Source organism: Acomys minous, assembly GCF_964271855.1.
Source record: "Acomys minous genome assembly, chromosome: 3".
Lineage (NCBI taxonomy): Eukaryota > Metazoa > Chordata > Mammalia > Rodentia > Muridae > Acomys > Acomys minous.
In genome coordinates, this window is record NC_140485.1 from 146,936,677 (window position 1) to 146,948,251 (window position 11,575).

Sequence of the window (11,575 nt, forward strand, 5' to 3'; positions counted from 1 at the left end):
GAAGTTTACCTTGTCTTAAGTCGCCAGCTTGTAAGAGATGTCAGGTCCCACAGTTTCCCTTCCCTCTGTAGGTCTTCTGATTCTCCATCCCCACTCTCCTCAGGGTCGATCTCCACACTCATTTGTTTTTGTGCTCCCTATTCTTCTTTGTTTCTTCTATTCAACCTCTCCTGCTGTTTATTCTATTTCCCCTCCTGAGTAAGATTTTGGGTCCTCATTGCTACTTATTTTCTTTGGGTCTGTGAATTGTTGTAAGCTTCTCATGTATTATATGGCTAAAATCTGCTTCTAAGTGTGTGTATAATAGGTATATCTTTCTGGGTCTAGCTTACCCCACTCAGGATTAACTTTTCTAGTTCCATCCATTTGCCTACAGATTTCAAGGTATCCTTGTTTTTAGTAGCTGAGTAGTATTTCATTCTATAATGTACCACATTTTCATCTGTTCTTCAATTGATAGGCAGCTAGGTTGTTTCCATATTCTAGCTATTATGAGTAAAGCTGCTATGAACAGGGCTTATCATGAGGACAGCAGTGACAACTCAGCAACCAAAGGACCAAACTCTGGGCTTCAAAACATCAGCCCTAGTGTTTCCCTAGAGAAAGGGGATGACATGATGTTGGGGGTTGGCTTGATGTAATTTGATGCTAATTAATAAAAAGCCATCACACCTGGGCAGGGCAAATGGGATAGGCATGGCTAAGGCTCCCTGGCTTAGAGAGATAGGGAGAATCTTGGGAAAAAGAAAGACCTGAGAAGAGGAGAAAATTTTGTGCCATCATTGGTTAGATGATGGAGAATCATGTGGCTGGCATCGATGGAGACTTGGCCCAGATGAAGAACATTAGCAAGGATACAGAACCACGGATGCAAAGTAACTTGATAAAAATTATTAGAAACAGATGGCATGGGATTGAGGCAGGTATGGGATACCCACCCCATTGTGGGAAGTAGTTTAGAGAATTGACATCTATCTGCCCCGCCCCAGGTTAAATAAGGCTATTTAAAAATATAACAGATGTCTATGTCTTGATTGATTACTAGCAGGTAATACTGCCGTATTAATAATTATAGGCCAAATAATAAAAATTGTTAGGCCATACTGATAAGTTAACAACAATAAGTGACATTTGACATGGGGCAATTATTAGGCAATACTGGTAATTTACAACAAATATTTTAGATAAAAAGCATAGAAAAATATTCAGCTGCCATACTACAATTTGTTTTATTACATCATAATTTCACAGTATATTCCTCTTCATGCATGATAACAATACATCCAAAATAGAAAATATTTTGGTTTTTAATTGATCTATCATTAAAACTTTAAAAGTCAGAAAATAAAAGAAACAGAATTAGATTTATTAGCACATGAGTGGGTATTTGGCTCATCACTTAAACAAGGCAGAGCACAGGCATACACTTCAGCTTCTATACTCTCTGCTCTGTACACAACACAACCAGTGACTGAGATCTGCACTTGAGGATCGGGTACTAGTAATGTTCCAAGTCTTGAATTCCAGTGTCAAGTTCCTGTTCAGCCATTCAATAAGCAGCTTTGATATCAGGTGACCTTAGAAGCAGCTGATTCCTTCTACACCATGTTTAAACCAATGTTTTGTGTTCATCACAATCCAGGCTTAGTTTCAAAGGGGCATCGTTAGTTCAGAGGGCAATAATGGCAAACTTCATCTTTTTGAGCATATAGAAATAGTTGTTTCTAGCATGGCACTATGATTCAGAAGCAAAATTTCAAACTAAATCCAGAGGTCTATCTACCATATTCACCGATATTCTCCTTTTTCAGAAATTGATCTATGCCTAGCTAGGATTACTTCTAAAATGCATGCCCATTTCTTCATGCTAAAATCATGATTTTATTTCACAAAAAGTAGATATTTCATGAATTGCCATTTATGTCACACTATTAGATTGTACCATAGTAATAGAAAAGGCAGTAGTGGTAAGGGATATGGCAGGTCCCAAAATCAAGAATTGATTCAGCCCACTTGAAGATTTTTGTTTATGAGTCTTATGACTTCAAAGCATGCCTTATTAGGACAATATTCACTCCTGGGTCAAGGTTGTCCTGGCCAATGGCAGTAACTTCCTTGTTTTTATAAGGTGAAAAGGGGTATTTAGTACCAATTAAAAGCCTTTCCCCTTTTTCTTGAAGGCTTAATGCTGTACTACTGCGTAGACGGTGCCTGATATGTTCTACTGCCATCTATGGACACTCTTTCATGTGTTGCTGTTTCAAATCCCACGATCCTTTTTTATTTCCACCATATATGGAGGATGTGTTCCTTAGAACCTTTGTCCCTAGAATCTTGATCTGCGCCGCCAGCACAGTGTGTGTCCTGGAATCCTGACTAGTGGCAGTGAGTGATGAAGAAAGGGCAATGAGACAGAAAACATTCAGTATATCTGGGGGTCAAGTGGAACTTCGCTACTCTATAAACTGAGAACCTTGTCCTGTTTACTAGGTACAGTGTAGGAGGAAGGGTTATCTGGTGTCCATGGGAGGAAAAAGTCTTTTCATACACTGATCGGTTGTTCACAAACACTCACATTTAGACTCCCAAGGAGACCTTTGCCACCTTTTATGAGCCTTGCTCATATCAGGAACTGGCTTTGCCAAATTTCATAAATTCAAGGTCTTGGATTCCTTGACATCTCTATGTCTATGTCAATAATATACATTCATATTCTATATCACATACTCAGGGCTTCCTCTGATTTATATCATTGTATTTTATCTTCTGTGAACTGTTGGAGGTGGTTACACAACCTAACCACCATAGATAACTGCTCTTCATTAGGAACTTTGGATAATACCTCAATATCTTGATCAGGCACAGAACATTGCATACAGAGGCTGGAGCAGGAACAATCCTTGAAATGTCACTGTCCTGCAGCTGTGTCCATGTCAGCCAGCCACTGTGGATTTGCATGCAACTAGAGAACAGCCCACTGGAGGGCAGTAGCTTCTCTGCACTAACTAGAGTGCACATAATTTCTTACAGGATGAGAAAAGTGCACTCGGTTATGGCCAGTGGTTGGCAGGACCACACTTTGAAGGGGACTACTTCAGTGTGCATATTTGGCACTATGTTTAATCATCAATCTTATTTCAGGACTGAACAAGTGTCAAATAGTTTTCTGGATTTTCTTGTCCTAATGTCTAATGCGTCCACATTGAATACAATGTTCTTTTTCTGGTTTTTACTTTCAAGTATGTGTATTGAGGATAGGTGGCTAGTTCAGGCATGGGGTACAATATGTGATTCCACATTATGCTGCAATGGAAGCTTCTCTGAGACTTTGTAAGAGAATGAGTAATGAGTAATGAGGAGCCCAGTCCTCAGAATGAGTGGTACCTATACACTAAACAAGGAATTTTTACCTAAAATATACACAAAGCTAAAGTATAACCAAATTAATCCACAGGACATCTAAAACTTCAGTTCATAAATGGGGTCCTGAAATAAACAGACAGTTCTCACAAGATAAGATATGAATAAACAGTAAACAACCATTGAATCTTACAACCCTTATGCCTTTTTTCTTTAATGGTCGCCAGCCTTAGAATCAAGATGTGATAGAGATGGCTTATAGAGCATCTACAGAGATCACCTACAGAGATAGCCATTGACACTTGTTCTCCATACCTGGGCCTTTTGTGTGTGCCTCTGTTGGGCATCATAAACTACACAAAGGAATTTCTCTAATGAGGCCTTACAGTTGCACTAATTGCTGCACTGTGAAGAGAGATAAAACCTTAGAGTGTAATTTGACACTGAGTCCATTTTACAAAATAACACTAGTAAGTTGGCTCTTTGGATCTCTGAACTGACAAATGTTTGTTGTTGGTCACACTTTAGCATTGAGCATGTGTTTTTTCCTGTTAGGATGGACTTTAAGCTGAGTTTTTAGTAGCTGTTGGATAACCTTTAACATGTGTGATACTTATGGTAAGAAGATCAAACCTTACATGCAAGGTCATTATAGCCATATACAGGGTTCACAATTGGGTAAAAAACATGGGTAGTTTTTCTTGCTTAAAAAGCTTATACAAGACCTTTCAGTACTAGTCATTCCTGTCTCTGGTCCGTAGTGACTTGAGTTCTTACATTTTTAAAATGAATATGTCTAGTGTCTTTATACATCGCATCTGAGCATGAAAATTATGGTGGTGAATGTGATAGTTTGCATATGATAGTTGTGATAAAATTATGACTAGAATAAAAGGTTTATTTAGACTGATAGTTCTAGAGGTTTATAGTTCAGAATAGTGGAGAGACAGCATGGTGTCTAGAGCAGAGCTGGGAGCTCACATCTTCAACTACAAATAGGAAGTAAAAGACAAAATGCTTTGAGTAGCAGTAACATCTCAAAGTTTGCTCCTATACGTGCCCATAAACTTCTTGCAGCAAGGTAACACCTCCAAAACTCACAGTGACAGGAACTGAGAACCAAGTATTCAAACATTGGGCATTATGTTATATTTTTCAATCAACCAGTACAGCAACTAAGAATGATGACAATCACCAATATTATTTTGGGGATCTCCCATGTACCTCTGATCTAAATCTTTTTTTAAGATTTATTTATTTATTATGTATACAGTGTTCTGCCTGCATGTAACACCTGCAGGCCAGAAGAGGGCACCAGATTTCATTGAAGATGTGTGTGAGCCATCATAGGTGGCTGGGAATTGAACTCAGGACCTTCGGAAGAGCAGGCAGGGGTCTTAACCTCTGAGCCATCTCTCCAGTCTCTGATCAGCATCTTGAAGGAATGTATCATAGACTTGGAAGAAGCCTTTTTATTTTACAAGCTACAGTTTTTGGGATGTATATAATGTTCTATATAGGGAAACATCACATAAACTCTTTAATATTCATAAGAATATATATGGAATATATAATAGAATATGCTATTTTATGCCTTTTAACAACATCCTTAATGTTAATTTTTTCCCAACTCCCTGCTCAGCCTTACCTTCCCATCCATCTGCACACTTACCCTCCCTATTCATCATTCTTTTTCCCCTTTCAAATCACTTGCTCTCTCTAGGATCTTTCTTTTCCTTCCTCAGCCCAATGGTCCTTCCCTAATTCTCTGGATTCAAGAACTACTCCAAATTAACTTCACAACTCTAAGGTCATTTTATGCAATACAATCCTTTAAATACCAAGGAAATGGAAGTATAGTGTTCATCAAAAGCTGGGTACAATTATCAACACTTGTATTAATTAAAGTAAACATTATATTTAAAAACTAACTATACCGTGGTTTCCTTCATTTGTGTTTATTAGATTCTATATAGAAAAATAATCACATGTTCGTATATGATATGAATTAGAAATGAATCTTACTAGAGGAATAAAGTTTTAGGGTTTGGATGTGGTATCATAGTTTTAGAGGACACTGAGATAAATAACTGTGAACCAAAATATTTATTATGAGTTATTAATAGTGTGGACAGAAAAATTTAGAGAAATAGTATGGTAGAAGCACTGCAGTGAGAGGTGAGTTCTTAGCATCGGAGACAAACTGTGGTTCAGTGTCTCTCAGGGGGCCCAGTGGTTGCCTGGTGCAGGCTTCTTGTGTGGGAAGGTCTGATAAGCATATTATCGTTTATTTTTAATTTAAAGTGATTTTATTTCTTGGGAACATAAGTTAATTTATGGCAATAGAATAAAGTTTGTGGGTGGATCCTATCAACAATTGGATGCGGGGATCTCTGTAGTCTTAGAGTAACACGGCAAGGGTGAATTCAGCTCTTCATCAGAATTGACCAGATTTAAACATTAATGTGTGTGTGTGTGTGTGTGTGTGTGTGTGTGTGTGTGTGTGTGTGTGTGTTAGCCTTGGCTGTCCTGGACTCTCTTAGTAGACCACTCTTGCTTCAAACTCAGAGCAAGCCACTAGCTCCTTCATCATAAGCCTCTGGAAGCTTGTGATCCTAAAAATTCATTATTTACCAATAAACAAAAAATGCTTCACCTAAAAGCTGTCCTGAATAACAAAATTCTTTTGGAGCAGGATTCATCTGGCTTCTAGTTTATACACAACAGCTGATCTCTCTTAAGCAAAGCTATATTTATGTTAAATGTAAGCAGAATAACCTATATAGACTACATTAGTTTTTCAAAATCAAGATGGTAATGAAGACCAAGGGAAGATTCCAAAGCACAGTACAGTGTGAGAATCCAATGGCCCTGAGTCGCAAATGGTGACACTCTTAGATGGTGCGAGGGATGGGTGTTTGTAGCTGTGGGTATGTGTGAACACATGTGTGACGTTGCATACCTGAGAAATATGAATTATCCAGCCACCACGTACATGTGTGGATCAAACTCAGATGATCTGGCTTGTTGTGAAATGCCTTTACCAACAATGAGACCACAGGCTTACATCTTCTAGACTTGCAATGGTGTATTTGGGGTTAAATTAATATACTCTGTATGTATGGAAATGGTCTTGGTGTGGAGAAAGCAGGATGATAATCATGGAATTTAGAATTATGACTTAAAGATCAAATTTGGTCTAGCATTTGCTTCTGGAAATGAAGATTTATCAGAACACACACAAACATACAGGACATGCTGAGTGAACACTGAAGGATCATGTGACCTCAGGGTCTATGCGTGTTGCAGCTGAAGGTTCTCTGAGGAGACAATGAGAAGGAACAAGGGCAGAATGTTGGGAGAAACTGAGTCAGCAATACAAAGAGCTGATTGGATTTTGATTTCTGATATCTTTCTCTATAAAAATATCTTTTGTTTCAGTAAAATATTAAATACAAAGTAAATTAGGCTTGTGCTGATTTCAGTGAGTCTTCACTGAGTATATATTGATTTAAATGAACATACTTTGGTCATGAGTTTAGAAAGATCAATTCATTTCTCACCATTGAGCATAAACAAATGAATCATGGAGTAACTAAATATTAAACATATGTGGTCTTAGTCTATGGTATTACTTAAAAACTAGGGAAATTTTATACAGATGTATTTCCTATGTGTTAAAATATTTAACACAATATCCAGAGAAATATTATAGATTTGAAATAACTAATTTCTCTTAGCCTGACTGTTAATGGTGTATAATTGTCCCTGTTATAACAATCACAGAAACAAGAACTTGATATTTAATGAGTGAGTAAGGAAATTTTATTTGGGCATATACATCACCTTTAGATAAGAAATTATGGTAAAATTGATATAACAATTCACTGACAGAGAAATGTTACATAAGTATATCACAGTATATTTGTCTTCCCGAGTGATGTGACACTTCCTAAATAAAATATCAATGTTGCTTTTATTGGAACTATTACTGGTAAAATTTTAAAACACAGAAACAAAAAGCCACTGAATTAGAGTTATTTTTACAGAGATGGTATTTGGTTAATCACTTATATACAAGGCAGAATATAAGAGGTATATCCCTGTATCTCTTCTCTGTGCTGTAGACACAGGGTTTCTATTGTTTGAACGCAACGCTTGAGGATTTGGGTCTCAGTGGTCAGTTTCAAATTACTGTCCAGTCATTCAGTAAATGTCCTTGGTATCACACCCTGTTAGAGGGAGCTGAGTTTCAGGAGACCATGTCTAACGCAAGGTTTCCTTTTCATCACAATCCAGACACTATTTCAAAGTTTCATACTCCAGTAGGGAAGAATGATAAACAATATCTTTTTGAGGACATACAGACAGCATTTTCTAGCATGATAATTCTGGGATTCAAACTTTTGAATTTAAATTCAGAGGCTCAATATGGGCATCTATAATTTCCTTTCCAGGAAACTGATCCATGACTAAACAAATTTAGTTCTAAAATGCATACTCATATTTTTATCCTGCAATAATGCTTTTATTGTGGCAAAAATAGATCATCCATCAATAAAGAATGATGCCACATTAGCAGATTTTAGGATACTAACTGAAATTTCAGTAGTGTTATGGGATTTGTGAAGTCCTTAAATCAAAAATTGCTTCTTTCTACTGACAATTGTTAAGAGCCCTATCACTTCAGATCACTTTTATCTGGATATTATTCACTCCCAGTGCAAGGTTATCTTTGTCTACTGGGAGTCACTTTCTTGTCCTTATCAGGTTAAGGAAAGCATTTACTGCTTTCCGAATGCCCAGGTCTCTGTAGAATTTTTAGGTCCCTTATGTATAGTATTATCATGTCATCTGTGAATAGTAATAGTTTGAGTTCTTCCTTTCCTGTATATATTCCGTTGATCTCCTTTAGCTATGACTTCAAGTACTATGTTGAAGAGAAAAGGAGAGAGTGGACAGCCTTGTCTTGTCCAGATTTCAGTGGAATTGATTTAAGTTTCTCTTTGTTTAGTTTGATGTTGTCTATAGGCTCAATGTATATAGCCTTTATTATGGTGAAGTATGTTCCTTGTATCCCTTCTCTTTCCAATACTTTAATCATGAATGGGTCTTTTCTCAAATGTTTTTTGGCATCTAAGGAGATGTTCATGTGGTTTTTATTCTTTCAGTTTATTTATATGATGGGTTACATTGATGGATTTCCGTATATTGATTAACACTGCATGTCTGTAGTGAAGCCTACTTTGTCATGTTGAATGATATTTTTGTTTTTGATGTGTTCTGTATTTGGTTTGTGAGTATTTTATTTAGTACTTTTGTGTCTATGTTCATAGGAGAAATTGGCCTGAAATTCTCTTTCTTTGCAGAGTCTCTCTGTGGTTTAGGTATCAAGGTGAACCCGGCATCATAGAATGAATTTGGCAATGTTCCTTCTGTTTCTATTTTATGGAACAAGTTAAAGAGGATTGGTATTAGCTCTTCTTTGAAGGTCTGGTACAATTCTGCTAATTTTGGTTGGGAGGCTGTGGATGACTGCTTATTTTCCTTAGGAGATCTAAGACTATTTAAGTTGTCTACCTGATCTTGATTCAATTTTGGGAGTTGATATCTATTGATAAAATTGTAAATTTCATTTAGGTTTTCAAATTTTGTGGCATATAAATAGGCTTTTGAAGTATGACCTAATGATACTTTTTAGTATAATTTTTTATTTTAATTTTATTAATTTATTCAGATTACATCACAATTGTTATCCCATCACTTGTATCCTCCCATTCCTCCTTCCCTCTTGCTTTCACCCTATTCCCCTCCCCTAAATCTATGATGGAAAGGGACCGCCTCCCCCACTATATGGTCATAGGCTATCAAGTCTCATCTTGGTAGCCTGATTATTTTTTTCTTTCAGTGATATCAGGCCTCCCCACCAAGGGGAGGTGGTCAAATATGAGCACCAGAGTTCATGTCAAAGTCAGTCCCCGCTCTCCACATAACTGTGGAGAATGTCCTGTAGATTTCCTCAATGTCTGTTATTATGTCTCCCTTTTCATTTTTTATTTTGTTTAATTACGCTCCCATTGCTTTTTAGTTAGTTTGGCTATGGGTTTGTCTATCTTGTTGATTGTTTCAAAGAACCAGCTCCTCATTTTGTTGATTCTTTGAGTTGTTCCTTTTCTTTCTAATTCATTGACTTTAGCCCAGAGTTTGATGATTTTCAACCATTTACTCCTCTTTGGTGAGACTGTGTCTGTGTGTTCTAGAGCTTTCAGGTATGTTGCTAAGTTGCTAGTATGAGATCTGTCCGATTACTTTATAAATGCACCTGCTGCTATGAACTTTCCTCTTAGCACTGCTTTCATTGTGTCCCATAAGTTTGGGTAAGTTATGCCTTCAGTTTCTTTTAATTCTAGGAAGTTTTTAATCTCTTTTTTTTTTCATTTTTGACCCAGATATCATTGAGTATGGATTGATCATGATTTAGTAGGTTTTCTGTTGCGATAGAGTTCTAGCTTTAATCCAGGTGGTCTGACAAGATGCAAGCATTAATTTCGATCTTTTTGTATCTGCTGAGCTTTGCTTTGTGACTAAGTATATAGTTGCTTTTGGAGATTGTTATGCAAGGTGCAGAGAAGAAGGTGAATTCTTTCCTATTTGGGTGAAAAGTTTTTTATAATATCAGTTAGGCCCTTTAGATTCATGACATCTATTAATTTAATTCTTTCTCCATTCAGTTTATGTGGCGATGATCTATCTATTGGTGAAATGGGGTGCTGAAGTCTCCCACTATTAATATGTGGGGATTGATGTGTGATTTAAGTTTTAATAAGATTTCTTTTATGAAAACTCCTGTATTTGGGCATAGATGTTCAGAATTGAGATGTCCCCTTTGTGTATTTTTCCATTGATCAGTATGAAGTGTCTTTCCTCATCTATTTTGATTAGTTTTGGATGAAAGTCTATTCTATTAGATATTAAAACGGTTAATCCAGCTAATTTCTTGGGTCTGTTTGCTTGGAATACCATTTATAGCCCTTTTGACAAACAAAGTTCTCTTGGTTTCGCCATTCACTGTGGCTCCTACAATCCTCCTGCTCCCTCTTCTGCAGGTTTCCCTGAGTTCTACCTTATGTTTGACTGTGCATCTTATTATCTGCACCTGCCATCTGCCATAGGAAGTCTCTCTGATGACCATAGCCTAGGCACCATTCTATAAGAATATCAGAATATTATTAGGGAATCAATTCATTGACACTGTTTTGACCAGTAGATACTAGATAGTACCTGTGGGGGTTATCTAGATTCTGTTTCCTGGCATTCCAGGCAGTGTTAGGCATGGAATGTCTCTTGTGTCATGGACCTCAAGTTAGACCAGTACTTAGTTGGCCACTCCCAAAAGTTATGAGCACCCTTACTCCTTTCTTCTGTCTGTGTTCCCACATATAATCCTCCTTGTACCCATCCCCACCTGTCCCAAGTCCACTCACAAAGTCTATTGTATTTTCCTCTCCCTGGAGTTCTATGCATCCTCTTCCTAGTGTTCTTCTTGCTACTCTTAGCATTTCTGGGTCTTTGGACTGTATTGTAATTATCCTTTACCTATATCCCACTTATAAGTGAGTACATATAATTTTTGTTTATCTGTGACTGTGTTGCCAGACAGAGATTAATTTTTAATAGTTTCATCAGTTGACAATTTTCAAATTGTCATTTTTTAAAGCTGAGTAATACTCCATTGTCTAAATGAACCACGTTTTAAAAAGTCCATTATTTGATTGAAGGAAATCTAGGTTGCTTACAATTTCTGGCTATTATGAATAATGTTACTATGTACATAGTTGAGCATGTGTTCTTGTGATAGGATGGAGCATGTCTTAATATATACCCATGAGCTGGTCTTGATGTAAATTGACTGCCAAATTTCTGAATTGCCACCCTATTGAATTCTATAGTAACTGTACAAGTTTTCACTCCCACAAACATTGGGGAAGTGCTTATCTCTTGCTCCATATCCTCATCAGCATGAGCTGTCACTTGTGTCATTGATCTTAGTCATTCTGATATTTGTAAGAGGGAAGCTCAAAGTAGTTTTGATTTGCATTTCCCTATTGGCTAAGGATGTTAAATATTTCCTTAAGTGTTTTTCAGTGATTTCAGATTACTCTATGGAGAATTCTGCTTAGATATCATCCCATTTTCAATAGGACTATTTGATTTG